The sequence below is a fragment of the Botryllus schlosseri genome, unplaced genomic scaffold, assembly GCF_051294905.1.
Source record: "Botryllus schlosseri isolate E-star unplaced genomic scaffold, Bs_hap1 Bs48a, whole genome shotgun sequence".
Classification (NCBI taxonomy): domain Eukaryota; kingdom Metazoa; phylum Chordata; class Ascidiacea; order Stolidobranchia; family Styelidae; genus Botryllus; species Botryllus schlosseri.
Window position 1 is genome coordinate 60848 of NW_027648657.1, and position 25824 is coordinate 86671.

The following is a 25824-nucleotide window of genomic DNA, read 5'->3' on the forward strand; positions in this document are numbered from 1 at the left end:
AGCGAGAGCTTACTCGATCGTGTGTTTTTCGACCAGATACAAGAAAAAAGCAGGATGCCGATGATGTTCGACCGCTAGCAGACTTTTCTCTCCAGTTCGTCCGAAAGTGCCTCAGCGCAATCAGACGATCTGCTTTTCAGGCAGATCGTTGGCAGCGTGGCGACATTTCGCCTGAGACAACGGAAAATGTCACATATAAAACGGCACAGATTGTAACCACTGTCGCCTACGACCATACCACGTTGAATACACCCGATCTTGTCCGATCTCGGAAGTTAAGCAGCGTTGGGCCCAGTTATTACTTGCATGGGTGACCGGCTGGGAATACCGGGTGTAGTAGGTCAGCTTTTGCATTTTTTCACACAAACTCGATCAATTTGATCGCCATGTTGTATTTTCATATGAACTCTATCGCGCGAAGTTTATAATTGTAGTAGGCTTACCACATTTTCAATATATGACAATCTCGTACTGTTTTTACCTGACGGAATGTGCAATAAAATAACTACTCCGACAGCGAGAGCTTACTCGATCGTGTGTTTTTCGACCAGATACAAGAAAAAAGCAGGATGCCGATGATGTTCGACCGCTAGCAGACTTTTCTCTCCAGTTCGTCCGAAAGTGCCTCAGCGCAATCAGACGATCTGCTTTTCAGGCAGATCGTTGGCAGCGTGGCGACATTTCGCCTGAGACAACGGAAAATGTCACATATAAAACGGCACAGATTGTAACCACTGTCGCCTACGACCATACCACGTTGAATACACCCGATCTCGTCCGATCTCGGAAGTTAAGCAGCGTTGGGCCCAGTTAGTACTTGCATGGGTGACCGGCTGGGAATACCGGGTGTAGTAGGTCAGCTTTTGCATTTTTTCACACAAACTCGATCAATTTGATCGCCATGTTGTATTTTCATATGAACTCTATCGCGCGAAGTTTATAATTGTAGTAGGCTTACCACATTTTCAATATATGACAATCTCGTACTGTTTTTACATGACGGAAAGTGCAATAAAATAACTACTCCGACAGCGAGAGCTTACTCGATCGTGTGTTTTTCGACCAGATACAAGAAAAAAGCAGGATGCCGATGATGTTCGACCGCTAGCAGACTTTTCTCTCCAGTTCGTCCGAAAGTGCCTCAGCGCAATCAGACGATCTGCTTTTCAGGCAGATCGTTGGCAGCGTGGCGACATTTCGCCTGAGACAACGGAAAATGTCACATATAAAACGGCACAGATTGTAACCACTGTCGCCTACGACCATACCACGTTGAATACACCCGATCTCGTCCGATCTCGGAAGTTAAGCAGCGTTGGGCCCAGTTAGTACTTGCATGGGTGACCGGCTGGGAATACCGGGTGTAGTAGGTCAGCTTTTGCATTTTTTCACACAAACTCGATCAATTTGATCGCCATGTTGTATTTTCATATGCACTCTATCGCGCGAAGTTTATAATTGTAGTAGGCTTACCACATTTTCAATATATGACAATCTCGTACTGTTTTTACCTGACGGAAAGTGCAATTAAATAACTACTCCGACAGCGAGAGCTTACTCGATCGTGTGTTTTTCGACCAGATACAAGAAAAAAGCAGGATGCCGATGATGTTCGACCGCTAGCAGACTTTTCTCTCCAGTTCGTCCGAAAGTGCCTCAGCGCAATCAGACGATCTGCTTTTCAGGCAGATCGTTGGCAGCGTGGCGACATTTCGCCTGAGACAACGGAAAATGTCACATATAAAACGGCACAGATTGTAACCACTGTCGCCTACGACCATACCACGTTGAATACACCCGATCTCGTCCGATCTCGGAAGTTAAGCAGCGTTGGGCCCAGTTAGTACTTGCATGGGTGACCGGCTGGGAATACCGGGTGTAGTAGGTCAGCTTTTGCATTTTTTCACACAAACTCGATCAATTTGATCGCCATGTTGTATTTTCATATGAACTCTATCGCGCGAAGTTTATAATTGTAGTAGGCTTACCACATTTTCAATATATGACAATCTCGTACTGTTTTTACCTGACGGAAAGTGCAATAAAATAACTACTCCGACAGCGAGAGCTTACTCGATCGTGTGTTTTTCGACCAGATACAAGAAAAAAGCAGGATGCCGATGATGTTCGACCGCTAGCAGACTTTTCTCTCCAGTTCGTCCGAAAGTGCCTCAGCGCAATCAGACGATCTGCTTTTCAGGCAGATCGTTGGCAGCGTGGCGACATTTCGCCTGAGACAACGGAAAATGTCACATATAAAACGGCACAGATTGTAACCACTGTCGCCTACGACCATACCACGTTGAATACACCCGATCTTGTCCGATCTCGGAAGTTAAGCAACGTTGGGCCCAGTTAGTACTTGCATGGGTGACCGGCTGGGAATACCGGGTGTAGTAGGTCAGCTTTTGCATTTTTTCACACAAACTCGATCAATTTGATCGCCATGTTGTATTTTCATATGAACTCTATCGCGCGAAGTTTATAATTGTAGTAGGCTTACCACATTTTCAATATATGACAATCTCGTACTGTTTTTACCTGACGGAAAGTGCAATAAAATAACTACTCCGACAGCGAGAGCTTACTCGATCGTGTGTTTTTCGACCAGATACAAGAAAAAAGCAGGATGCCGATGATGTTCGACCGCTAGCAGACTTTTCTCTCCAGTTCGTCCGAAAGTGCCTCAGCGCAATCAGACGATCTGCTTTTCAGGCAGATCGTTGGCAGCGTGGCGACATTTCGCCTGAGACAACGGAAAATGTCACATATAAAACGGCACAGATTGTAACCACTGTCGCCTACGACCATACCACGTTGAATACACCCGATCTCGTCCGATCTCGGAAGTTATGCAGCGTTGGGCCCAGTTAGTACTTGCATGGGTGACCGGCTGGGAATACCGGGTGTAGTAGGTCAGCTTTTGCATTTTTTCACACAAACTCGATCAATTTGATCGCCATGTTGTATTTTCATATGAACTCTATCGCGCGAAGTTTATAATTGTAGTAGGCTTACCACATTTTCAATATATGACAATCTCGTACTGTTTTTACCTGACGGAAAGTGCAATAAAATAACTACTCCGACAGCGAGAGCTTACTCGATCGTGTGTTTTTCGACCAGATACAAGAAAAAAGCAGGATGCCGATGATGTTCGACCGCTAGCAGACTTTTCTCTCCAGTTCGTCCGAAAGTGCCTCAGCGCAATCAGACGATCTGCTTTTCAGGCAGATCGTTGGCAGCGTGGCGACATTTCGCCTGAGACAACGGAAAATGTCACATATAAAACGGCACAGATTGTAACCACTGTCGCCTACGACCATACCACGTTGAATACACCCGATCTCGTCCGATCTCGGAAGTTAAGCAGCGTTGGGCCCAGTTAGTACTTGCATGGGTGACCGGCTGGGAATACCGGGTGTAGTAGGTCAGCTTTTGCATTTTTTCACACAAACTCGATCAATTTGATCGCCATGTTGTATTTTCATATGAACTCTATCGCGCGAAGTTTATAATTGTAGTAGGCTTACCACATTTTCAATATATGACAATCTCGTACTGTTTTTACCTGACGGAAAGTGCAATAAAATAACTACTCCGACAGCGAGAGCTTACTCGATCGTGTGTTTTTCGACCAGATACAAGAAAAAAGCAGGATGCCGATGATGTTCGACCGCTAGCAGACTTTTCTCTCCAGTTCGTCCGAAAGTGCCTCAGCGCAATCAGACGATCTGCTTTTCAGGCAGATCGTTGGCAGCGTGGCGACATTTCGCCTGAGACAACGGAAAATGTCACATATAAAACGGCACAGATTGTAACCACTGTCGCCTACGACCATACCACGTTGAATACACCCGATCTCGTCCGATCTCGGAAGTTAAGCAGCGTTGGGCCCAGTTAGTACTTGCATGGGTGACCGGCTGGGAATACCGGGTGTAGTAGGTCAGCTTTTGCATTTTTTCACACAAACTCGATCAATTTGATCGCCATGTTGTATTTTCATATGAACTCTATCGCGCGAAGTTTATAATTGTAGTAGGCTTACCACATTTTCAATATATGACAATCTCGTACTGTTTTTACCTGACGGAAAGTGCAATAAAATAACTACTCCGACAGCGAGAGCTTACTCGATCGTGTGTTTTTCGACCAGATACAAGAAAAAAGCAGGATGCCGATGATGTTCGACCGCTAGCAGACTTTTCTCTCCAGTTCGTCCGAAAGTGCCTCAGCGCAATCAGACGATCTGCTTTTCAGGCAGATCGTTGGCAGCGTGGCGACATTTCGCCTGAGACAACGGAAAATGTCACATATAAAACGGCACAGATTGTAACCACTGTCGCCTACGACCATACCACGTTGAATACACCCGATCTCGTCCGATCTCGGAAGTTAAGCAGCGTTGGGCCCAGTTAGTACTTGCATGGGTGACCGGCTGGGAATACCGGGTGTAGTAGGTCAGCTTTTGCATTTTTTCACACAAACTCGATCAATTTGATCGCCATGTTGTATTTTCATATGAACTCTATCGCGCGAAGTTTATAATTGTAGTAGGCTTACCACATTTTCAATATATGACAATCTCGTACTGTTTTTACCTGACGGAAAGTGCAATAAAATAACTACTCCGACAGCGAGAGCTTACTCGATCGTGTGTTTTTCGACCAGATACAAGAAAAAAGCAGGATGCCGATGATGTTCGACCGCTAGCAGACTTTTCTCTCCAGTTCGTCCGAAAGTGCCTCAGCGCAATCAGACGATCTGCTTTTCAGGCAGATCGTTGGCAGCGTGGCGACATTTCGCCTGAGACAACGGAAAATGTCACATATAAAACGGCACAGATTGTAACCACTGTCGCCTACGACCATACCACGTTGAATACACCCGATCTCGTCCGATTTCGGAAGTTAAGCAGCGTTGGGCCCAGTTAGTACTTGCATGGGTGACCGGCTGGGAATACCGGGTGTAGTAGGTCAGCTTTTGCATTTTTTCACACAAACTCGATCAATTTGATCGCCATGTTGTATTTTCATATGAACTCTATCGCGCGAAGTTTATAATTGTAGTAGGCTTACCACATTTTCAATATATGACAATCTCGTACTGTTTTTACCTGACGGAAAGTGCAATAAAATAACTACTCCGACAGCGAGAGCTTACTCGATCGTGTGTTTTTCGACCAGATACAAGAAAAAAGCAGGATGCCGATGATGTTCGACCGCTAGCAGACTTTTCTCTCCAGTTCGTCCGAAAGTGCCTCAGCGCAATCAGACGATCTGCTTTTCAGGCAGATCGTTGGCAGCGTGGCGACATTTCGCCTGAGACAACGGAAAATGTCACATATAAAACGGCACAGATTGTAACCACTGTCGCCTACGACCATACCACGTTGAATACACCCGATCTCGTCCGATCTCGGAAGTTAAGCAGCGTTGGGCCCAGTTAGTACTTGCATGGGTGACCGGCTGGGAATACCGGGTGTAGTAGGTCAGCTTTTGCATTTTTTCACACAAACTTGATCAATTTGATCGCCATGTTGTATTTTCATATGAACTCTATCGCGCGAAGTTTATAATTGTAGTAGGCTTACCACATTTTCAATATATGACAATCTCGTACTGTTTTTACATGACGGAAAGTGCAATAAAATAACTACTCCGACAGCGAGAGCTTACTCGATCGTGTGTTTTTCGACCAGATACAAGAAAAAAGCAGGATGCCGATGATGTTCGACCGCTAGCAGACTTTTCTCTCCAGTTCGTCCGAAAGTGCCTCAGCGCAATCAGACGATCTGCTTTTCAGGCAGATCGTTGGCAGCGTGGCGACATTTCGCCTGAGACAACGGAAAATGTCACATATAAAACGGCACAGATTGTAACCACTGTCGCCTACGACCATACCACGTTGAATACACCCGATCTCGTCCGATCTCGGAAGTTAAGCAGCGTTGGGCCCAGTTAGTACTTGCATGGGTGACCGGCTGGGAATACCGGGTGTAGTAGGTCAGCTTTTGCATTTTTTCACACAAACTCGATCAATTTGATCGCCATGTTGTATTTTCATATGCACTCTATCGCGCGAAGTTTATAATTGTAGTAGGCTTACCACATTTTCAATATATGACAATCTCGTACTGTTTTTACCTGACGGAAAGTGCAATTAAATAACTACTCCGACAGCGAGAGCTTACTCGATCGTGTGTTTTTCGACCAGATACAAGAAAAAAGCAGGATGCCGATGATGTTCGACCGCTAGCAGACTTTTCTCTCCAGTTCGTCCGAAAGTGCCTCAGCGCAATCAGACGATCTGCTTTTCAGGCAGATCGTTGGCAGCGTGGCGACATTTCGCCTGAGACAACGGAAAATGTCACATATAAAACGGCACAGATTGTAACCACTGTCGCCTACGACCATACCACGTTGAATACACCCGATCTTGTCCGATCTCGGAAGTTAAGCAGCGTTGGGCCCAGTTATTACTTGCATGGGTGACCGGCTGGGAATACCGGGTGTAGTAGGTCAGCTTTTGCATTTTTTCACACAAACTCGATCAATTTGATCGCCATGTTGTATTTTCATATGAACTCTATCGCGCGAAGTTTATAATTGTAGTAGGCTTACCACATTTTCAATATATGACAATCTCGTACTGTTTTTACCTGACGGAATGTGCAATAAAATAACTACTCCGACAGCGAGAGCTTACTCGATCGTGTGTTTTTCGACCAGATACAAGAAAAAAGCAGGATGCCGATGATGTTCGACCGCTAGCAGACTTTTCTCTCCAGTTCGTCCGAAAGTGCCTCAGCGCAATCAGACGATCTGCTTTTCAGGCAGATCGTTGGCAGCGTGGCGACATTTCGCCTGAGACAACGGAAAATGTCACATATAAAACGGCACAGATTGTAACCACTGTCGCCTACGACCATACCACGTTGAATACACCCGATCTCGTCCGATCTCGGAAGTTAAGCAGCGTTGGGCCCAGTTAGTACTTGCATGGGTGACCGGCTGGGAATACCGGGTGTAGTAGGTCAGCTTTTGCATTTTTTCACACAAACTCGATCAATTTGATCGCCATGTTGTATTTTCATATGAACTCTATCGCGCGAAGTTTATAATTGTAGTAGGCTTACCACATTTTCAATATATGACAATCTCGTACTGTTTTTACATGACGGAAAGTGCAATAAAATAACTACTCCGACAGCGAGAGCTTACTCGATCGTGTGTTTTTCGACCAGATACAAGAAAAAAGCAGGATGCCGATGATGTTCGACCGCTAGCAGACTTTTCTCTCCAGTTCGTCCGAAAGTGCCTCAGCGCAATCAGACGATCTGCTTTTCAGGCAGATCGTTGGCAGCGTGGCGACATTTCGCCTGAGACAACGGAAAATGTCACATATAAAACGGCACAGATTGTAACCACTGTCGCCTACGACCATACCACGTTGAATACACCCGATCTCGTCCGATCTCGGAAGTTAAGCAGCGTTGGGCCCAGTTAGTACTTGCATGGGTGACCGGCTGGGAATACCGGGTGTAGTAGGTCAGCTTTTGCATTTTTTCACACAAACTCGATCAATTTGATCGCCATGTTGTATTTTCATATGCACTCTATCGCGCGAAGTTTATAATTGTAGTAGGCTTACCACATTTTCAATATATGACAATCTCGTACTGTTTTTACCTGACGGAAAGTGCAATTAAATAACTACTCCGACAGCGAGAGCTTACTCGATCGTGTGTTTTTCGACCAGATACAAGAAAAAAGCAGGATGCCGATGATGTTCGACCGCTAGCAGACTTTTCTCTCCAGTTCGTCCGAAAGTGCCTCAGCGCAATCAGACGATCTGCTTTTCAGGCAGATCGTTGGGCAGCGTGGCGACATTTCGCCTGAGACAACGGAAAAATGTCACATATAAAACGGCACAGATTGTAAACCACTGTCGCCTACGACCATACCACGTTGAATACACCCGATCTCGTCCGATCTCGGAAGTTAAGCAGCGTTGGGCCCAGTTATTACTTGCATGGGTGACCGGCTGGAATACCGGGTGTAGTAGGTCAGCTTTTGCATTTTTTTCACACAAACTCGATCAATTTGATCGCCTGTTGTATTTTCATATGAACTCTATCGCGCGAAGTTTATAATTGTAGTAGGCTTACCACATTTTCAATATATGACAATCTCGTACTGTTTTTACCTGACGGAATGTGCAATAAAATAACTACTCCGACAGCGAGAGCTTACTCGATCGTGTGGTTTTCGACCAGATACAAGAAAAAAGCAGGATGCCGATGATGTTCGACCGCTAGCAGGGACTTTCTCTCCAGTTCGTCCGAAAGTGCCTCAGCGCAATCAGACGATCTGCTTTTCAGGCAGATCGTTGGCAGCGTGCGACATTTCGCCTGAGACAACGGAAAATGTCACATATAAAACGGCACAGATTGTAACCACTGTCGCCTACGACCATACCACGTGAATACACCCGATCTCGTCCGATCTCGGAAGTTAAGCAGCGTTGGGCCCAGTTAGTACTTGCATGGGTGACCGGCTGGGAATACCTGGTGTAGTAGGTCAGCTTTTTGCATTTTTTCACACAAACTCGATCAATTTGATCGCCATGTTGTATTTTCATATGAACTCTATCGCGCGAAGTTTATAATTGTAGTAGGCTTACCACATTTTCAATATATGACAATCTCGTACTGTTTTTACGTGACGGAAAGTGCAATAAAATAACTACTCCGACAGCGAGAGCTTACTCGATCGTGTGTTTTTCGACCAGATACAAGAAAAAAGCAGGATGCCGATGAAGTTCGACCGCTAGCAGACTTTTCTCTCCAGTTCGTCCGAAAGTGCCTCAGCGCAATCAGACGATCTGCTTTTCAGGCAGATCGTTGCAGCGTGGCGACATTTCGCCTGAGACAACGGAAAATGTCACATATAAAACGGCACAGATTGTAACCACTGTCGCTTACGACCATACCACGTTGAATACACCCGATCTCGTCCGATCTCGGAAGTTAAGCAGCGTTGGGCCCAGTTAGTACTTGCATGGGTGACCGGCTGGGAATACCGGGTGTAGTAGGTCAGCTTTTGCATTTTTTCACACAAACTCGATCAATTTGATCGCCATGTTGTATTTTCATATGAACTCTATCGCGCGAAGTTTATAATTGTAGTAGGCTTACCACATTTTCAATATATGACAATCTCGTACTGTTTTTACCTGACGGAAAGTGCAATAAAATAACTACTCCGACAGCGAGAGCTTACTCGATCGTGTGTTTTTCGACCAGATACAAGAAAAAAGCAGGATGCCGATGATGTTCGACCGCTAGCAGACTTTTCTCTCCAGTTCGTCCGAAAGTGCCTCAGCGCAATCAGACGATCTGCTTTTCAGGCAGATCGTTGGCAGCGTGGCGACATTTCGCCTGAGACAACGGAAAATGTCACATATAAAACGGCACAGATTGTAACCACTGTCGCCTACGACCATACCACGTTGAATACACCCGATCTCGTCCGATCTCGGAAGTTAAGCAGCGTTGGGCCCAGTTAGTTCTTGCATGGGTGACCGGCTGGGAATACCGGGTGTAGTAGGTCAGCTTTTGCATTTTTTCACACAAACTCGATCAATTTGATCGCCATGTTGTATTTTCATATGAACTCTATCGCGCGAAGTTTATAATTGTAGTAGGCTTACCACATTTTCAATATATGACAATCTCGTACTGTTTTTACCTGACGGAAAGTGCAATAAAATAACTACTCCGACAGCGAGAGCTTACTCGATCGTGTGTTTTTCGACCAGATACAAGAAAAAAGCAGGATGCCGATGATGTTCGACCGCTAGCAGACTTTTCTCTCCAGTTCGTCCGAAAGTGCCTCAGCGCAATCAGACGATCTGCTTTTCAGGCAGATCGTTGGCAGCGTGGCGACATTTCGCCTGAGACAACGGAAAATGTCACATATAAAACGGCACAGATTGTAACCACTGTCGCCTGCGACCATACCACGTTGAATACACCCGATCTCGTCCGATCTCGGAAGTTAAGCAGCGTTGGGCCCAGTTAGTACTTGCATGGGTGACCGGCTGGGAATACCGGGTGTAGTAGGTCAGCTTTTGCATTTTTTCACACAAACTCGATCAATTTGATCGCCATGTTGTATTTTCATATGAACTCTATCGCGCGAAGTTTATAATTGTAGTAGGCTTACCACATTTTCAATATATGACAATCTCGTACTGTTTTTACCTGACGGAAAGTGCAATAAAATAACTACTCCGACAGCGAGAGCTTACTCGATCGTGTGTTTTTCGACCAGATACAAGAAAAAAGCAGGATGCCGATGATGTTCGACCGCTAGCAGACTTTTCTCTCCAGTTCGTCCGAAAGTGCCTCAGCGCAATCAGACGATCTGCTTTTCAGGCAGATCGTTGGCAGCGTGGCGACATTTCGCCTGAGACAACGGAAAATGTCACATATAAAACGGCACAGATTGTAACCACTGTCGCCTACGACCATACCACGTTGAATACACCCGATCTCGTCCGATCTCGGAAGTTAAGCAGCGTTGGGCCCAGTTAGTACTTGCATGGGTGACCGGCTGGGAATACCGGGTGTAGTAGGTCAGCTTTTGCATTTTTTCACACAAACTTGATCAATTTGATCGCCATGTTGTATTTTCATATGAACTCTATCGCGCGAAGTTTATAATTGTAGTAGGCTTACCACATTTTCAATATATGACAATCTCGTACTGTTTTTACATGACGGAAAGTGCAATAAAATAACTACTCCGACAGCGAGAGCTTACTCGATCGTGTGTTTTTCGACCAGATACAAGAAAAAAGCAGGATGCCGATGATGTTCGACCGCTAGCAGACTTTTCTCTCCAGTTCGTCCGAAAGTGCCTCAGCGCAATCAGACGATCTGCTTTTCAGGCAGATCGTTGGCAGCGTGGCGACATTTCGCCTGAGACAACGGAAAATGTCACATATAAAACGGCACAGATTGTAACCACTGTCGCCTACGACCATACCACGTTGAATACACCCGATCTCGTCCGATCTCGGAAGTTAAGCAGCGTTGGGCCCAGTTAGTACTTGCATGGGTGACCGGCTGGGAATACCGGGTGTAGTAGGTCAGCTTTTGCATTTTTTCACACAAACTCGATCAATTTGATCGCCATGTTGTATTTTCATATGCACTCTATCGCGCGAAGTTTATAATTGTAGTAGGCTTACCACATTTTCAATATATGACAATCTCGTACTGTTTTTACCTGACGGAAAGTGCAATTAAATAACTACTCCGACAGCGAGAGCTTACTCGATCGTGTGTTTTTCGACCAGATACAAGAAAAAAGCAGGATGCCGATGATGTTCGACCGCTAGCAGACTTTTCTCTCCAGTTCGTCCGAAAGTGCCTCAGCGCAATCAGACGATCTGCTTTTCAGGCAGATCGTTGGCAGCGTGGCGACATTTCGCCTGAGACAACGGAAAATGTCACATATAAAACGGCACAGATTGTAACCACTGTCGCCTACGACCATACCACGTTGAATACACCCGATCTTGTCCGATCTCGGAAGTTAAGCAGCGTTGGGCCCAGTTATTACTTGCATGGGTGACCGGCTTGGAATACCGGGTGTAGTAGGTCAGCTTTTGCATTTTTTCACACAAACTCGATCAATTTGATCGCCATGTTGTATTTTCATATGAACTCTATCGCGCGAAGTTTATAATTGTAGTAGGCTTACCACATTTTCAATATATGACAATCTCGTACTGTTTTTACCTGACGGAATGTGCAATAAAATAACTACTCCGACAGCGAGAGCTTACTCGATCGTGTGTTTTTCGACCAGATACAAGAAAAAAGCAGGATGCCGATGATGTTCGACCGCTAGCAGACTTTTCTCTCCAGTTCGTCCGAAAGTGCCTCAGCGCAATCAGACGATCTGCTTTTCAGGCAGATCGTTGGCAGCGTGGCGACATTTCGCCTGAGACAACGGAAAATGTCACATATAAAACGGCACAGATTGTAACCACTGTCGCCTACGACCATACCACGTTGAATACACCCGATCTCGTCCGATCTCGGAAGTTAAGCAGCGTTGGGCCCAGTTAGTACTTGCATGGGTGACCGGCTGGGAATACCGGGTGTAGTAGGTCAGCTTTTGCATTTTTTCACACAAACTCGATCAATTTGATCGCCATGTTGTATTTTCATATGAACTCTATCGCGCGAAGTTTATAATTGTAGTAGGCTTACCACATTTTCAATATATGACAATCTCGTACTGTTTTTACATGACGGAAAGTGCAATAAAATAACTACTCCGACAGCGAGAGCTTACTCGATCGTGTGTTTTTCGACCAGATACAAGAAAAAAGCAGGATGCCGATGATGTTCGACCGCTAGCAGACTTTTCTCTCCAGTTCGTCCGAAAGTGCCTCAGCGCAATCAGACGATCTGCTTTTCAGGCAGATCGTTGGCAGCGTGGCGACATTTCGCCTGAGACAACGGAAAATGTCACATATAAAACGGCACAGATTGTAACCACTGTCGCCTACGACCATACCACGTTGAATACACCCGATCTCGTCCGATCTCGGAAGTTAAGCAGCGTTGGGCCCAGTTAGTACTTGCATGGGTGACCGGCTGGGAATACCGGGTGTAGTAGGTCAGCTTTTGCATTTTTTCACACAAACTCGATCAATTTGATCGCCATGTTGTATTTTCATATGCACTCTATCGCGCGAAGTTTATAATTGTAGTAGGCTTACCACATTTTCAATATATGACAATCTCGTACTGTTTTTACCTGACGGAAAGTGCAATTAAATAACTACTCCGACAGCGAGAGCTTACTCGATCGTGTGTTTTTCGACCAGATACAAGAAAAAAGCAGGATGCCGATGATGTTCGACCGCTAGCAGACTTTTCTCTCCAGTTCGTCCGAAAGTGCCTCAGCGCAATCAGACGATCTGCTTTTCAGGCAGATCGTTGGCAGCGTGGCGACATTTCGCCTGAGACAACGGAAAATGTCACATATAAAACGGCACAGATTGTAACCACTGTCGCCTACGACCATACCACGTTGAATACACCCGATCTCGTCCGATCTCGGAAGTTAAGCAGCGTTGGGCCCAGTTATTACTTGCATGGGTGACCGGCTGGGAATACCGGGTGTAGTAGGTCAGCTTTTGCATTTTTTCACACAAACTCGATCAATTTGATCGCCATGTTGTATTTTCATATGAACTCTATCGCGCGAAGTTTATAATTGTAGTAGGCTTACCACATTTTCAATATATGACAATCTCGTACTGTTTTTACCTGACGGAATGTGCAATAAAATAACTACTCCGACAGCGAGAGCTTACTCGATCGTGTGTTTTTCGACCAGATACAAGAAAAAAGCAGGATGCCGATGATGTTCGACCGCTAGCAGACTTTTCTCTCCAGTTCGTCCGAAAGTGCCTCAGCGCAATCAGACGATCTGCTTTTCAGGCAGATCGTTGGCAGCGTGGCGACATTTCGCCTGAGACAACGGAAAATGTCACATATAAAACGGCACAGATTGTAACCACTGTCGCCTACGACCATACCACGTTGAATACACCCGATCTCGTCCGATCTCGGAAGTTAAGCAGCGTTGGGCCCAGTTAGTACTTGCATGGGTGACCGGCTGGGAATACCGGGTGTAGTAGGTCAGCTTTTGCATTTTTTCACACAAACTCGATCAATTTGATCGCCATGTTGTATTTTCATATGAACTCTATCGCGCGAAGTTTATAATTGTAGTAGGCTTACCACATTTTCAATATATGACAATCTCGTACTGTTTTTACCTGACGGAAAGTGCAATAAAATAACTACTCCGACAGCGAGAGCTTACTCGATCGTGTGTTTTTCGACCAGATACAAGAAAAAAGCAGGATGCCGATGATGTTCGACCGCTAGCAGACTTTTCTCTCCAGTTCGTCCGAAAGTGCCTCAGCGCAATCAGACGATCTGCTTTTCAGGCAGATCGTTGGCAGCGTGGCGACATTTCGCCTGAGACAACGGAAAATGTCACATATAAAACGGCACAGATTGTAACCACTGTCGCCTACGACCATACCACGTTGAATACACCCGATCTCGTCCGATCTCGGAAGTTAAGCAGCGTTGGGCCCAGTTAGTACTTGCATGGGTGACCGGCTGGGAATACCGGGTGTAGTAGGTCAGCTTTTGCATTTTTTCACACAAACTCGATCAATTTGATCGCCATGTTGTATTTTCATATGAACTCTATCGCGCGAAGTTTATAATTGTAGTAGGCTTACCACATTTTCAATATATGACAATCTCGTACTGTTTTTACCTGACGGAAAGTGCAATAAAATAACTACTCCGACAGCGAGAGCTTACTCGATCGTGTGTTTTTCGAGCAGATACAAGAAAAAAGCAGGATGCCGATGATGTTCGACCGCTAGCAGACTTTTCTCTCCAGTTCGTCCGAAAGTGCCTCAGCGCAATCAGACGATCTGCTTTTCAGGCAGATCGTTGGCAGCGTGGCGACATTTCGCCCGAGACAACGGAAAATGTCACATATAAAACGGCACAGATTGTAACCACTGTCGCCTACGACCATACCACGTTGAATACACCCGATCTCGTCCGATCTCGGAAGTTAAGCAGCGTTGGGCCCAGTTAGTACTTGCATGGGTGACCGGCTGGGAATACCGGGTGTAGTAGGTCAGCTTTTGCATTTTTTCACACAAACTCGATCAATTTGATCGCCATGTTGTATTTTCATATGAACTCTATCGCGCGAAGTTTATAATTGTAGTAGGCTTACCACATTTTCAATATATGACAATCTCGTACTGTTTTTACCTGACGGAAAGTGCAATAAAATAACTACTCCGACAGCGAGAGCTTACTCGATCGTGTGTTTTTCGACCAGATACAAGAAAAAAGCAGGATGCCGATGATGTTCGACCGCTAGCAGACTTTTCTCTCCAGTTCGTCCGAAAGTGCCTCAGCGCAATCAGACGATCTGCTTTTCAGGCAGATCGTTGGCAGCGTGGCGACATTTCGCCTGAGACAACGGAAAATGTCACATATAAAACGGCACAGATTGTAACCACTGTCGCCTACGACCATACCACGTTGAATACACCCGATCTCGTCCGATCTCGGAAGTTAAGCAGCGTTGGGCCCAGTTATTACTTGCATGGGTGACCGGCTGGGAATACCGGGTGTAGTAGGTCAGCTTTTGCATTTTTTCACACAAACTCGATCAATTTGATCGCCATGTTGTATTTTCATATGAACTCTATCGCGCGAAGTTTATAATTGTAGTAGGCTTACCACATTTTCAATATATGACAATCTCGTACTGTTTTTACCTGACGGAAAGTGCAATAAAATAACTACTCCGACAGCGAGAGCTTACTCGATCGTGTGTTTTTCGAGCAGATACAAGAAAAAAGCAGGATGCCGATGATGTTCGACCGCTAGCAGACTTTTCTCTCCAGTTCGTCCGAAAGTGCCTCAGCGCAATCAGACGATCTGCTTTTCAGGCAGATCGTTGGCAGCGTGGCGACATTTCGCCCGAGACAACGGAAAATGTCACATATAAAACGGCACAGATTGTAACCACTGTCGCCTACGACCATACCACGTTGAATACACCCGATCTCGTCCGATCTCGGAAGTTAAGCAGCGTTGGGCCCAGTTAGTACTTGCATGGGTGACCGGCTGGGAATACCGGGTGTAGTAGGTCAGCTTTTGCATTTTTTCACACAAACTCGATCAATTTGATCGCCATGTTGTATTTTCATATGAACTCTATCGCGCGAAGTTTATAATTGTAGTAGGCTTACCACATTTTCAATATATGACAATCTCGTACTGTTTTTACCTGACGGAAAGTGCAATAAAATAACTACTCCGACAGCGAGAGCTTACTCGATCGTGTGTTTTTCGACCAGATACAAGAAAAAAGCAGGATGCCGATGATGTTCGACCGCTAGCAGACTTTTCTCTCCAGTTCGTCCGAAAGTGCCTCAGCGCAATCAGACGATCTGCTTTTCAGGCAGATCGTTGGCAGCGTGGCGACATTTCGCCTGAGACAACGGAAAATGTCACATATAAAACGGCACAGATTGTAACCACTGTCGCCTACGACCATACCACGTTGAATACACCCGATCTCGTCCGATCTCGGAAGTTAAGCAGCGTTGGGCCCAGTTATTACTTGCATGGGTGACCGGCTGGGAATACCGGGTGTAGTAGGTCAGCTTTTGCATTTTTTCACACAAACTCGATCAATTTGATCGCCATGTTGTATTTTCATATGAACTCTATCGCGCGAAGTTTATAATTGTAGTAGGCTTACCACATTTTCAATATATGACAATCTCGTACTGTTTTTACCTGACGGAATGTGCAATAAAATAACTACTCCGACAGCGAGAGCTTACTCGATCGTGTGTTTTTCGACCAGATACAAGAAAAAAGCAGGATGCCGATGATGTTCGACCGCTAGCAGACTTTTCTCTCCAGTTCGTCCGAAAGTGCCTCAGCGCAATCAGACGATCTGCTTTTCAGGCAGATCGTTGGCAGCGTGGCGACATTTCGCCTGAGACAACGGAAAATGTCACATATAAAACGGCACAGATTGTAACCACTGTCGCCTACGACCATACCACGTTGAATACACCCGATCTCGTCCGATCTCGGAAGTTAAGCAGCGTTGGGCCCAGTTAGTACTTGCATGGGTGACCGGCTGGGAATACCGGGTGTAGTAGGTCAGCTTTTGCATTTTTTCACACAAACTCGATCAATTTGATCGCCATGTTGTATTTTCATATGAACTCTATCGCGCGAAGTTTATAATTGTAGTAGGCTTACCACATTTTCAATATATGACAATCTCGTACTGTTTTTACCTGACGGAAAGTGCAATAAAATAACTACTCCGACAGCGAGAGCTTACTCGATCGTGTGTTTTTCGAGCAGATACAAGAAAAAAGCAGGATGCCGATGATGTTCGACCGCTAGCAGACTTTTCTCTCCAGTTCGTCCGAAAGTGCCTCAGCGCAATCAGACGATCTGCTTTTCAGGCAGATCGTTGGCAGCGTGGCGACATTTCGCCCGAGACAACGGAAAATGTCACATATAAAACGGCACAGATTGTAACCACTGTCGCCTACGACCATACCACGTTGAATACACCCGATCTCGTCCGATCTCGGAAGTTAAGCAGCGTTGGGCCCAGTTAGTACTTGCATGGGTGACCGGCTGGGAATACCGGGTGTAGTAGGTCAGCTTTTGCATTTTTTCACACAAACTCGATCAATTTGATCGCCATGTTGTATTTTCATATGAACTCTATCGCGCGAAGTTTATAATTGTAGTAGGCTTACCACATTTTCAATATATGACAATCTCGTACTGTTTTTACCTGACGGAAAGTGCAATAAAATAACTACTCCGACAGCGAGAGCTTACTCGATCGTGTGTTTTTCGACCAGATACAAGAAAAAAGCAGGATGCCGATGATGTTCGACCGCTAGCAGACTTTTCTCTCCAGTTCGTCCGAAAGTGCCTCAGCGCAATCAGACGATCTGCTTTTCAGGCAGATCGTTGGCAGCGTGGCGACATTTCGCCTGAGACAACGGAAAATGTCACATATAAAACGGCACAGATTGTAACCACTGTCGCCTACGACCATACCACGTTGAATACACCCGATCTCGTCCGATCTCGGAAGTTAAGCAGCGTTGGGCCCAGTTATTACTTGCATGGGTGACCGGCTGGGAATACCGGGTGTAGTAGGTCAGCTTTTGCATTTTTTCACACAAACTCGATCAATTTGATCGCCATGTTGTATTTTCATATGAACTCTATCGCGCGAAGTTTATAATTGTAGTAGGCTTACCACATTTTCAATATATGACAATCTCGTACTGTTTTTACCTGACGGAATGTGCAATAAAATAACTACTCCGACAGCGAGAGCTTACTCGATCGTGTGTTTTTCGACCAGATACAAGAAAAAAGCAGGATGCCGATGATGTTCGACCGCTAGCAGACTTTTCTCTCCAGTTCGTCCGAAAGTGCCTCAGCGCAATCAGACGATCTGCTTTTCAGGCAGATCGTTGGCAGCGTGGCGACATTTCGCCTGAGACAACGGAAAATGTCACATATAAAACGGCACAGATTGTAACCACTGTCGCCTACGACCATACCACGTTGAATACACCCGATCTCGTCCGATCTCGGAAGTTAAGCAGCGTTGGGCCCAGTTAGTACTTGCATGGGTGACCGGCTGGGAATACCGGGTGTAGTAGGTCAGCTTTTGCATTTTTTCACACAAACTCGATCAATTTGATCGCCATGTTGTATTTTCATATGAACTCTATCGCGCGAAGTTTATAATTGTAGTAGGCTTACCACATTTTCAATATATGACAATCTCGTACTGTTTTTACCTGACGGAAAGTGCAATAAAATAACTACTCCGACAGCGAGAGCTTACTCGATCGTGTGTTTTTCGACCAGATACAAGAAAAAAGCAGGATGCCGATGATGTTCGACCGCTAGCAGACTTTTCTCTCCAGTTCGTCCGAAAGTGCCTCAGCGCAATCAGACGATCTGCTTTTCAGGCAGATCGTTGGCAGCGTGGCGACATTTCGCCTGAGACAACGGAAAATGTCACATATAAAACGGCACAGATTGTAACCACTGTCGCCTACGACCATACCACGTTGAATACACCCGATCTCGTCCGATCTCGGAAGTTAAGCAGCGTTGGGCCCAGTTAGTACTTGCATGGGTGACCGGCTGGGAATACCGGGTGTAGTAGGTCAGCTTTTGCATTTTTTCACACAAACTCGATCAATTTGATCGCCATGTTGTATTTTCATATGAACTCTATCGCGCGAAGTTTATAATTGTAGTAGGCTTACCACATTTTCAATATATGACAATCTCGTACTGTTTTTACCTGACGGAAAGTGCAATAAAATAACTACTCCGACAGCGAGAGCTTACTCGATCGTGTGTTTTTCGACCAGATACAAGAAAAAAGCAGGATGCCGATGATGTTCGACCGCTAGCAGACTTTTCTCTCCAGTTCGTCCGAAAGTGCCTCAGCGCAATCAGACGATCTGCTTTTCAGGCAGATCGTTGGCAGCGTGGCGACATTTCGCCCGAGACAACGGAAAATGTCACATATAAAACGGCACAGATTGTAACCACTGTCGCCTACGACCATACCACGTTGAATACACCCGATCTCGTCCGATCTCGGAAGTTAAGCAGCGTTGGGCCCAGTTAGTACTTGCATGGGTGACCGGCTGGGAATACCGGGTGTAGTAGGTCAGCTTTTGCATTTTTTCACACAAACTCGATCAATTTGATCGCCATGTTGTATTTTCATATGAACTCTATCGCGCGAAGTTTATAATTGTAGTAGGCTTACCACATTTTCAATATATGACAATCTCGTACTGTTTTTACCTGACGGAAAGTGCAATAAAATAACTACTCCGACAGCGAGAGCTTACTCGATCGTGTGTTTTTCGACCAGATACAAGAAAAAAGCAGGATGCCGATGATGTTCGACCGCTAGCAGACTTTTCTCTCCAGTTCGCCCGAAAGTGCTTCAGCGCAATCAGACGATCTGCTTTTCAGGCAGATCGTTGGCAGCGTGGCGACATTTCGCCTGAGACAACGGAAAATGTCACATATAAAACGGCACAGATTGTAACCACTGTCGCCTACGACCATACCACGTTGAATACACCCGATCTCGTCCGATCTCGGAAGTTAAGCAGCGTTGGGCCCAGTTAGTACTTGCATGGGTGACCGGCTGGGAATACCGGGTGTAGTAGGTCAGCTTTTGCATTTTTTCACACAAACTCGATCAATTTGATCGCCATGTTGTATTTTCATATGAACTCTATCGCGCGAAGTTTATAATTGTAGTAGGCTTACCACATTTTCAATATATCACAATCTCGTACTGTTTTTACCTGACGGAAAGTGCAATAAAATAACTACTCCGACAGCGAGAGCTTACTCGATCGTGTGTTTTTCGACCAGATACAAGAAAAAAGCAGGATGCCGATGATGTTCGACCGCTAGCAGACTTTTCTCTCCAGTTCGTCCGAAAGTGCCTCAGCGCAATCAGACGATCTGCTTTTCAGGCAGATCGTTGGCAGCGTGGCGACATTTCGCCTGAGACAACGGAAAATGTCACATATAAAACGGCACAGATTGTAACCACTGTCGCCTACGACCATACCACGTTGAATACACCCGATCTCGTCCGATCTCGGAAGTTAAGCAGCGTTGGGCCCAGTTAGTACTTGCATGGGTGACCGGCTGGGAATACCGGGTGTAGTAGGTCAGCTTTTGCATTTTTTCACACAAACTCGATCAATTTGATCGCCATGTTGTATTTTCATATGAACTCTATCGCGCGAAGTTTATAATTGTAGTAGGCTTACCACATTTTCAATATATGACAATCTCGTACTGTTTTTACCTGACGGAAAGTGCAATAAAATAACTACTCCGACAGCGAGAGCTTACTCGATCGTGTGTTTTTCGACCAGATACAAGAAAAAAGCAGGATGCCGATGATGTTCGACCGCTAGCAGACTTTTCTCTCCAGTTCGTCCGAAAGTGCCTCAGCGCAATCAGACGATCTGCTTTTCAGGCAGATCGTTGGCAGCGTGGCGACATTTCGCCTGAGACAACGGAAAATGTCACATATAAAACGGCACAGATTGTAACCACTGTCGCCTACGACCATACCACGTTGAATACACCCGATCTCGTCCGATCTCGGAAGTTAAGCAGCGTTGGGCCCAGTTAGTACTTGCATGGGTGACCGGCTGGGAATACCGGGTGTAGTAGGTCAGCTTTTGCATTTTTTCACACAAACTCGATCAATTTGATCGCCATGTTGTATTTTCATATGAACTCTATCGCGCGAAGTTTATAATTGTAGTAGGCTTACCACATTTTCAATATATGACAATCTCGTACTGTTTTTACCTGACGGAAAGTGCAATAAAATAACTACTCCGACAGCGAGAGCTTACTCGATCGTGTGTTTTTCGACCAGATACAAGAAAAAAGCAGGATGCCGATGATGTTCGACCGCTAGCAGACTTTTCTCTCCAGTTCGTCCGAAAGTGCCTCAGCGCAATCAGACGATCTGCTTTTCAGGCAGATCGTTGGCAGCGTGGCGACATTTCGCCTGAGACAACGGAAAATGTCACATATAAAACGGCACAGATTGTAACCACTGTCGCCTACGACCATACCACGTTGAATACACCCGATCTCGTCCGATCTCGGAAGTTAAGCAGCGTTGGGCCCAGTTAGTACTTGCATGGGTGACCGGCTGGGAATACCGGGTGTAGTAGGTCAGCTTTTGCATTTTTTCACACAAACTCGATCAATTTGATCGCCATGTTGTATTTTCATATGAACTCTATCGCGCGAAGTTTATAATTGTAGTAGGCTTACCACATTTTCAATATATGACAATCTCGTACTGTTTTTACCTGACGGAAAGTGCAATAAAATAACTACTCCGACAGCGAGAGCTTACTCGATCGTGTGTTTTTCGACCAGATACAAGAAAAAAGCAGGATGCCGATGATGTTCGACCGCTAGCAGACTTTTCTCTCCAGTTCGTCCGAAAGTGCCTCAGCGCAATCAGACGATCTGCTTTTCAGGCAGATCGTTGGCAGCGTGGCGACATTTCGCCTGAGACAACGGAAAATGTCACATATAAAACGGCACAGATTGTAACCACTGTCGCCTACGACCATACCACGTTGAATACACCCGATCTCGTCCGATCTCGGAAGTTAAGCAGCGTTGGGCCCAGTTAGTACTTGCATGGGTGACCGGCTGGGAATACCGGGTGTAGTAGGTCAGCTTTTGCATTTTTTCACACAAACTCGATCAATTTGATCGCCATGTTGTATTTTCATATGAACTCTATCGCGCGAAGTTTATAATTGTAGTAGGCTTACCACATTTTCAATATATGACAATCTCGTACTGTTTTTACCTGACGGAAAGTGCAATAAAATAACTACTCCGACAGCGAGAGCTTACTCGATCGTGTGTTTTTCGACCAGATACAAGAAAAAAGCAGGATGCCGATGATGTTCGACCGCTAGCAGACTTTTCTCTCCAGTTCGTCCGAAAGTGCCTCAGCGCAATCAGACGATCTGCTTTTCAGGCAGATCGTTGGCAGCGTGGCGACATTTCGCCTGAGACAACGGAAAATGTCACATATAAAACGGCACAGATTGTAACCACTGTCGCCTACGACCATACCACGTTGAATACACCCGATCTCGTCCGATCTCGGAAGTTAAGCAGCGTTGGGCCCAGTTAGTACTTGCATGGGTGACCGGCTGGGAATACCGGGTGTAGTAGGTCAGCTTTTGCATTTTTTCACACAAACTCGATCAATTTGATCGCCATGTTGTATTTTCATATGAACTCTATCGCGCGAAGTTTATAATTGTAGTAGGCTTACCACATTTTCAATATATGACAATCTCGTACTGTTTTTACCTGACGGAAAGTGCAATAAAATAACTACTCCGACAGCGAGAGCTTACTCGATCGTGTGTTTTTCGACCAGATACAAGAAAAAAGCAGGATGCCGATGATGTTCGACCGCTAGCAGACTTTTCTCTCCAGTTCGTCCGAAAGTGCCTCAGCGCAATCAGACGATCTGCTTTTCAGGCAGATCGTTGGCAGCGTGGCGACATTTCGCCTGAGACAACGGAAAATGTCACATATAAAACGGCACAGATTGTAACCACTGTCGCCTACGACCATACCACGTTGAATACACCCGATCTCGTCCGATCTCGGAAGTTAAGCAGCGTTGGGCCCAGTTAGTTCTTGCATGGGTGACCGGCTGGGAATACCGGGTGTAGTAGGTCAGATTTTGCATTTTTTCACACAAACTCGATCAATTTGATCGCCATGTTGTATTTTCATATGAACTCTATCGCGCGAAGTTTATAATTGTAGTAGGCTTACCACATTTTCAATATATGACAATCTCGTACTGTTTTTACCTGACGGAAAGTGCAATAAAATAACTACTCCGACAGCGAGAGCTTACTCGATCGTGTGTTTTTCGACCAGATACAAGAAAAAAGCAGGATGCCGATGATGTTCGACCGCTAGCAGACTTTTCTCTCCAGTTCGTCCGAAAGTGCCTCAGCGCAATCAGACGATCTGCTTTTCAGGCAGATCGTTGGCAGCGTGGCGACATTTCGCCTGAGACAACGGAAAATGTCACATATAAAACGGCACAGATTGTAACCACTGTCGCCTGCGACCATACCACGTTGAATACACCCGATCTCGTCCGATCTCGGAAGTTAAGCAGCGTTGGGCCCAGTTAGTACTTGCATGGGTGACCGGCTGGGAATACCGGGTGTAGTAGGTCAGCTTTTGCATTTTTTCACACAAACTCGATCAATTTGATCGCCATGTTGTATTTTCATATGAACTCTATCGCGCGAAGTTTATAATTGTAGTAGGCTTACCACATTTTCAATATATGACAATCTCGTACTGTTTTTACCTGACGGAAAGTGCAATAAAATAACTACTCCGACAGCGAGAGCTTACTCGATCGTGTGTTTTTCGACCAGATACAAGAAAAAAGCAGGATGCCGATGATGTTCGACCGCTAGCAGACTTTTCTCTCCAGTTCGTCCGAAAGTGCCTCAGCGCAATCAGACGATCTGCTTTTCAGGCAGATCGTTGGCAGCGTGGCGACATTTCGCCCGAGACAACGGAAAATGTCACATATAAAACGGCACAGATTGTAACCACTGTCGCCTACGACCATACCACGTTGAATACACCCGATCTCGTCCGATCTCGGAAGTTAAGCAGCGTTGGGCCCAGTTAGTACTTGCATGGGTGACCGGCTGGGAATACCGGGTGTAGTAGGTCAGCTTTTGCATTTTTTCACACAAACTCGATCAATTTGATCGCCATGTTGTATTTTCATATGAACTCTATCGCGCGAAGTTTATAATTGTAGTAGGCTTACCACATTTTCAATATATGACAATCTCGTACTGTTTTTACCTGACGGAAAGTGCAATAAAATAACTACTCCGACAGCGAGAGCTTACTCGATCGTGTGTTTTTCGACCAGATACAAGAAAAAAGCAGGATGCCGATGATGTTCGACCGCTAGCAGACTTTTCTCTCCAGTTCGCCCGAAAGTGCTTCAGCGCAATCAGACGATCTGCTTTTCAGGCAGATCGTTGGCAGCGTGGCGACATTTCGCCTGAGACAACGGAAAATGTCACATATAAAACGGCACAGATTGTAACCACTGTCGCCTACGACCATACCACGTTGAATACACCCGATCTCGTCCGATCTCGGAAGTTAAGCAGCGTTGGGCCCAGTTAGTACTTGCATGGGTGACCGGCTGGGAATACCGGGTGTAGTAGGTCAGCTTTTGCATTTTTTCACACAAACTCGATCAATTTGATCGCCATGTTGTATTTTCATATGAACTCTATCGCGCGAAGTTTATAATTGTAGTAGGCTTACCACATTTTCAATATATCACAATCTCGTACTGTTTTTACCTGACGGAAAGTGCAATAAAATAACTACTCCGACAGCGAGAGCTTACTCGATCGTGTGTTTTTCGACCAGATACAAGAAAAAAGCAGGATGCCGATGATGTTCGACCGCTAGCAGACTTTTCTCTCCAGTTCGTCCGAAAGTGCCTCAGCGCAATCAGACGATCTGCTTTTCAGGCAGATCGTTGGCAGCGTGGCGACATTTCGCCTGAGACAACGGAAAATGTCACATATAAAACGGCACAGATTGTAACCACTGTCGCCTACGACCATACCACGTTGAATACACCCGATCTCGTCCGATCTCGGAAGTTAAGCAGCGTTGGGCCCAGTTAGTACTTGCATGGGTGACCGGCTGGGAATACCGGGTGTAGTAGGTCAGCTTTTGCATTTTTTCACACAAACTCGATCAATTTGATCGCCATGTTGTATTTTCATATGAACTCTATCGCGCGAAGTTTATAATTGTAGTAGGCTTACCACATTTTCAATATATGACAATCTCGTACTGTTTTTACCTGACGGAAAGTGCAATAAAATAACTACTCCGACAGCGAGAGCTTACTCGATCGTGTGTTTTTCGACCAGATACAAGAAAAAAGCAGGATGCCGATGATGTTCGACCGCTAGCAGACTTTTCTCTCCAGTTCGTCCGAAAGTGCCTCAGCGCAATCAGACGATCTGCTTTTCAGGCAGATCGTTGGCAGCGTGGCGACATTTCGCCTGAGACAACGGAAAATGTCACATATAAAACGGCACAGATTGTAACCACTGTCGCCTACGACCATACCACGTTGAATACACCCGATCTCGTCCGATCTCGGAAGTTAAGCAGCGTTGGGCCCAGTTAGTACTTGCATGGGTGACCGGCTGGGAATACCGGGTGTAGTAGGTCAGCTTTTGCATTTTTTCACACAAACTCGATCAATTTGATCGCCATGTTGTATTTTCATATGAACTCTATCGCGCGAAGTTTATAATTGTAGTAGGCTTACCACATTTTCAATATATGACAATCTCGTACTGTTTTTACCTGACGGAAAGTGCAATAAAATAACTACTCCGACAGCGAGAGCTTACTCGATCGTGTGTTTTTCGAGCAGATACAAGAAAAAAGCAGGATGCCGATGATGTTCGACC

At 45.6% G+C, this 25824-nt stretch overlaps 45 non-coding genes and 5 pseudogenes across 45 annotated transcripts; all 50 read left to right on the top strand.

Annotated features, from left to right (window-relative positions):
- The first annotated feature begins 224 nt into the window (after positions 1-224).
- LOC145432588 (5S ribosomal RNA) lies at positions 225-343 on the top strand (annotated as a pseudogene).
- A 396-nt stretch (positions 344-739) lies between these two features.
- LOC145460084 (5S ribosomal RNA) lies at positions 740-858 on the top strand. Its single transcript, XR_013921699.1, has one exon. It is a non-coding gene; the product is annotated as a 5S ribosomal RNA (ribosomal RNA).
- Positions 859-1254: 396 nt separating this feature from the next.
- On the top strand, positions 1255-1373 carry LOC145460085 (5S ribosomal RNA). The gene has a single exon (XR_013921700.1). It is a non-coding gene; the product is annotated as a 5S ribosomal RNA (ribosomal RNA).
- Positions 1374-1769: 396 nt separating this feature from the next.
- On the top strand, positions 1770-1888 carry LOC145460086 (5S ribosomal RNA). Its single transcript, XR_013921701.1, has one exon. It is a non-coding gene; the product is annotated as a 5S ribosomal RNA (ribosomal RNA).
- Positions 1889-2284: 396 nt separating this feature from the next.
- Positions 2285-2403, top strand: LOC145432525 (5S ribosomal RNA). Its single transcript, XR_013912824.1, has one exon. It is a non-coding gene; the product is annotated as a 5S ribosomal RNA (ribosomal RNA).
- A 396-nt stretch (positions 2404-2799) lies between these two features.
- Positions 2800-2918, top strand: LOC145432561 (5S ribosomal RNA). The gene has a single exon (XR_013912858.1). It is a non-coding gene; the product is annotated as a 5S ribosomal RNA (ribosomal RNA).
- A 396-nt stretch (positions 2919-3314) lies between these two features.
- LOC145460088 (5S ribosomal RNA) lies at positions 3315-3433 on the top strand. Its single transcript, XR_013921703.1, has one exon. It is a non-coding gene; the product is annotated as a 5S ribosomal RNA (ribosomal RNA).
- Positions 3434-3829: 396 nt separating this feature from the next.
- On the top strand, positions 3830-3948 carry LOC145460089 (5S ribosomal RNA). The gene has a single exon (XR_013921704.1). It is a non-coding gene; the product is annotated as a 5S ribosomal RNA (ribosomal RNA).
- A 396-nt stretch (positions 3949-4344) lies between these two features.
- Positions 4345-4463, top strand: LOC145460090 (5S ribosomal RNA). The gene has a single exon (XR_013921705.1). It is a non-coding gene; the product is annotated as a 5S ribosomal RNA (ribosomal RNA).
- A 396-nt stretch (positions 4464-4859) lies between these two features.
- LOC145432532 (5S ribosomal RNA) lies at positions 4860-4978 on the top strand. Its single transcript, XR_013912831.1, has one exon. It is a non-coding gene; the product is annotated as a 5S ribosomal RNA (ribosomal RNA).
- A 396-nt stretch (positions 4979-5374) lies between these two features.
- Positions 5375-5493, top strand: LOC145460091 (5S ribosomal RNA). Its single transcript, XR_013921706.1, has one exon. It is a non-coding gene; the product is annotated as a 5S ribosomal RNA (ribosomal RNA).
- A 396-nt stretch (positions 5494-5889) lies between these two features.
- LOC145460092 (5S ribosomal RNA) lies at positions 5890-6008 on the top strand. Its single transcript, XR_013921707.1, has one exon. It is a non-coding gene; the product is annotated as a 5S ribosomal RNA (ribosomal RNA).
- Positions 6009-6404: 396 nt separating this feature from the next.
- LOC145432589 (5S ribosomal RNA) lies at positions 6405-6523 on the top strand (annotated as a pseudogene).
- A 396-nt stretch (positions 6524-6919) lies between these two features.
- Positions 6920-7038, top strand: LOC145460093 (5S ribosomal RNA). Its single transcript, XR_013921708.1, has one exon. It is a non-coding gene; the product is annotated as a 5S ribosomal RNA (ribosomal RNA).
- A 396-nt stretch (positions 7039-7434) lies between these two features.
- LOC145460094 (5S ribosomal RNA) lies at positions 7435-7553 on the top strand. Its single transcript, XR_013921709.1, has one exon. It is a non-coding gene; the product is annotated as a 5S ribosomal RNA (ribosomal RNA).
- Positions 7554-7952: 399 nt separating this feature from the next.
- LOC145432596 (5S ribosomal RNA) lies at positions 7953-8070 on the top strand (annotated as a pseudogene).
- Positions 8071-8466: 396 nt separating this feature from the next.
- LOC145432580 (5S ribosomal RNA) lies at positions 8467-8584 on the top strand (annotated as a pseudogene).
- Positions 8585-8980: 396 nt separating this feature from the next.
- Positions 8981-9099, top strand: LOC145432519 (5S ribosomal RNA). Its single transcript, XR_013912818.1, has one exon. It is a non-coding gene; the product is annotated as a 5S ribosomal RNA (ribosomal RNA).
- A 396-nt stretch (positions 9100-9495) lies between these two features.
- On the top strand, positions 9496-9614 carry LOC145432542 (5S ribosomal RNA). Its single transcript, XR_013912840.1, has one exon. It is a non-coding gene; the product is annotated as a 5S ribosomal RNA (ribosomal RNA).
- Positions 9615-10010: 396 nt separating this feature from the next.
- LOC145432520 (5S ribosomal RNA) lies at positions 10011-10129 on the top strand. Its single transcript, XR_013912819.1, has one exon. It is a non-coding gene; the product is annotated as a 5S ribosomal RNA (ribosomal RNA).
- Positions 10130-10525: 396 nt separating this feature from the next.
- On the top strand, positions 10526-10644 carry LOC145460095 (5S ribosomal RNA). The gene has a single exon (XR_013921710.1). It is a non-coding gene; the product is annotated as a 5S ribosomal RNA (ribosomal RNA).
- A 396-nt stretch (positions 10645-11040) lies between these two features.
- On the top strand, positions 11041-11159 carry LOC145460096 (5S ribosomal RNA). Its single transcript, XR_013921711.1, has one exon. It is a non-coding gene; the product is annotated as a 5S ribosomal RNA (ribosomal RNA).
- A 396-nt stretch (positions 11160-11555) lies between these two features.
- Positions 11556-11674, top strand: LOC145432595 (5S ribosomal RNA; annotated as a pseudogene).
- A 396-nt stretch (positions 11675-12070) lies between these two features.
- Positions 12071-12189, top strand: LOC145460098 (5S ribosomal RNA). The gene has a single exon (XR_013921712.1). It is a non-coding gene; the product is annotated as a 5S ribosomal RNA (ribosomal RNA).
- Positions 12190-12585: 396 nt separating this feature from the next.
- On the top strand, positions 12586-12704 carry LOC145460100 (5S ribosomal RNA). Its single transcript, XR_013921714.1, has one exon. It is a non-coding gene; the product is annotated as a 5S ribosomal RNA (ribosomal RNA).
- A 396-nt stretch (positions 12705-13100) lies between these two features.
- LOC145432544 (5S ribosomal RNA) lies at positions 13101-13219 on the top strand. Its single transcript, XR_013912842.1, has one exon. It is a non-coding gene; the product is annotated as a 5S ribosomal RNA (ribosomal RNA).
- A 396-nt stretch (positions 13220-13615) lies between these two features.
- Positions 13616-13734, top strand: LOC145460101 (5S ribosomal RNA). Its single transcript, XR_013921715.1, has one exon. It is a non-coding gene; the product is annotated as a 5S ribosomal RNA (ribosomal RNA).
- Positions 13735-14130: 396 nt separating this feature from the next.
- Positions 14131-14249, top strand: LOC145460102 (5S ribosomal RNA). Its single transcript, XR_013921716.1, has one exon. It is a non-coding gene; the product is annotated as a 5S ribosomal RNA (ribosomal RNA).
- A 396-nt stretch (positions 14250-14645) lies between these two features.
- LOC145460103 (5S ribosomal RNA) lies at positions 14646-14764 on the top strand. Its single transcript, XR_013921717.1, has one exon. It is a non-coding gene; the product is annotated as a 5S ribosomal RNA (ribosomal RNA).
- A 396-nt stretch (positions 14765-15160) lies between these two features.
- On the top strand, positions 15161-15279 carry LOC145432545 (5S ribosomal RNA). Its single transcript, XR_013912843.1, has one exon. It is a non-coding gene; the product is annotated as a 5S ribosomal RNA (ribosomal RNA).
- A 396-nt stretch (positions 15280-15675) lies between these two features.
- Positions 15676-15794, top strand: LOC145460104 (5S ribosomal RNA). Its single transcript, XR_013921718.1, has one exon. It is a non-coding gene; the product is annotated as a 5S ribosomal RNA (ribosomal RNA).
- Positions 15795-16190: 396 nt separating this feature from the next.
- Positions 16191-16309, top strand: LOC145432547 (5S ribosomal RNA). Its single transcript, XR_013912845.1, has one exon. It is a non-coding gene; the product is annotated as a 5S ribosomal RNA (ribosomal RNA).
- A 396-nt stretch (positions 16310-16705) lies between these two features.
- On the top strand, positions 16706-16824 carry LOC145460105 (5S ribosomal RNA). The gene has a single exon (XR_013921719.1). It is a non-coding gene; the product is annotated as a 5S ribosomal RNA (ribosomal RNA).
- Positions 16825-17220: 396 nt separating this feature from the next.
- LOC145460106 (5S ribosomal RNA) lies at positions 17221-17339 on the top strand. The gene has a single exon (XR_013921720.1). It is a non-coding gene; the product is annotated as a 5S ribosomal RNA (ribosomal RNA).
- Positions 17340-17735: 396 nt separating this feature from the next.
- Positions 17736-17854, top strand: LOC145432548 (5S ribosomal RNA). Its single transcript, XR_013912846.1, has one exon. It is a non-coding gene; the product is annotated as a 5S ribosomal RNA (ribosomal RNA).
- Positions 17855-18250: 396 nt separating this feature from the next.
- LOC145460107 (5S ribosomal RNA) lies at positions 18251-18369 on the top strand. Its single transcript, XR_013912797.1, has one exon. It is a non-coding gene; the product is annotated as a 5S ribosomal RNA (ribosomal RNA).
- A 396-nt stretch (positions 18370-18765) lies between these two features.
- On the top strand, positions 18766-18884 carry LOC145432497 (5S ribosomal RNA). Its single transcript, XR_013912798.1, has one exon. It is a non-coding gene; the product is annotated as a 5S ribosomal RNA (ribosomal RNA).
- A 396-nt stretch (positions 18885-19280) lies between these two features.
- Positions 19281-19399, top strand: LOC145432498 (5S ribosomal RNA). The gene has a single exon (XR_013912799.1). It is a non-coding gene; the product is annotated as a 5S ribosomal RNA (ribosomal RNA).
- Positions 19400-19795: 396 nt separating this feature from the next.
- On the top strand, positions 19796-19914 carry LOC145432500 (5S ribosomal RNA). Its single transcript, XR_013912801.1, has one exon. It is a non-coding gene; the product is annotated as a 5S ribosomal RNA (ribosomal RNA).
- Positions 19915-20310: 396 nt separating this feature from the next.
- On the top strand, positions 20311-20429 carry LOC145432501 (5S ribosomal RNA). The gene has a single exon (XR_013912802.1). It is a non-coding gene; the product is annotated as a 5S ribosomal RNA (ribosomal RNA).
- A 396-nt stretch (positions 20430-20825) lies between these two features.
- LOC145432503 (5S ribosomal RNA) lies at positions 20826-20944 on the top strand. The gene has a single exon (XR_013912803.1). It is a non-coding gene; the product is annotated as a 5S ribosomal RNA (ribosomal RNA).
- A 396-nt stretch (positions 20945-21340) lies between these two features.
- On the top strand, positions 21341-21459 carry LOC145432504 (5S ribosomal RNA). Its single transcript, XR_013912804.1, has one exon. It is a non-coding gene; the product is annotated as a 5S ribosomal RNA (ribosomal RNA).
- Positions 21460-21855: 396 nt separating this feature from the next.
- LOC145432505 (5S ribosomal RNA) lies at positions 21856-21974 on the top strand. The gene has a single exon (XR_013912805.1). It is a non-coding gene; the product is annotated as a 5S ribosomal RNA (ribosomal RNA).
- Positions 21975-22370: 396 nt separating this feature from the next.
- Positions 22371-22489, top strand: LOC145432506 (5S ribosomal RNA). The gene has a single exon (XR_013912806.1). It is a non-coding gene; the product is annotated as a 5S ribosomal RNA (ribosomal RNA).
- Positions 22490-22885: 396 nt separating this feature from the next.
- Positions 22886-23004, top strand: LOC145432543 (5S ribosomal RNA). The gene has a single exon (XR_013912841.1). It is a non-coding gene; the product is annotated as a 5S ribosomal RNA (ribosomal RNA).
- Positions 23005-23400: 396 nt separating this feature from the next.
- LOC145432521 (5S ribosomal RNA) lies at positions 23401-23519 on the top strand. The gene has a single exon (XR_013912820.1). It is a non-coding gene; the product is annotated as a 5S ribosomal RNA (ribosomal RNA).
- A 396-nt stretch (positions 23520-23915) lies between these two features.
- Positions 23916-24034, top strand: LOC145432507 (5S ribosomal RNA). Its single transcript, XR_013912807.1, has one exon. It is a non-coding gene; the product is annotated as a 5S ribosomal RNA (ribosomal RNA).
- A 396-nt stretch (positions 24035-24430) lies between these two features.
- On the top strand, positions 24431-24549 carry LOC145432508 (5S ribosomal RNA). Its single transcript, XR_013912808.1, has one exon. It is a non-coding gene; the product is annotated as a 5S ribosomal RNA (ribosomal RNA).
- Positions 24550-24945: 396 nt separating this feature from the next.
- Positions 24946-25064, top strand: LOC145432509 (5S ribosomal RNA). Its single transcript, XR_013912809.1, has one exon. It is a non-coding gene; the product is annotated as a 5S ribosomal RNA (ribosomal RNA).
- Positions 25065-25460: 396 nt separating this feature from the next.
- Positions 25461-25579, top strand: LOC145432510 (5S ribosomal RNA). The gene has a single exon (XR_013912810.1). It is a non-coding gene; the product is annotated as a 5S ribosomal RNA (ribosomal RNA).
- The last annotated feature ends 245 nt before the right edge of the window (positions 25580-25824 follow it).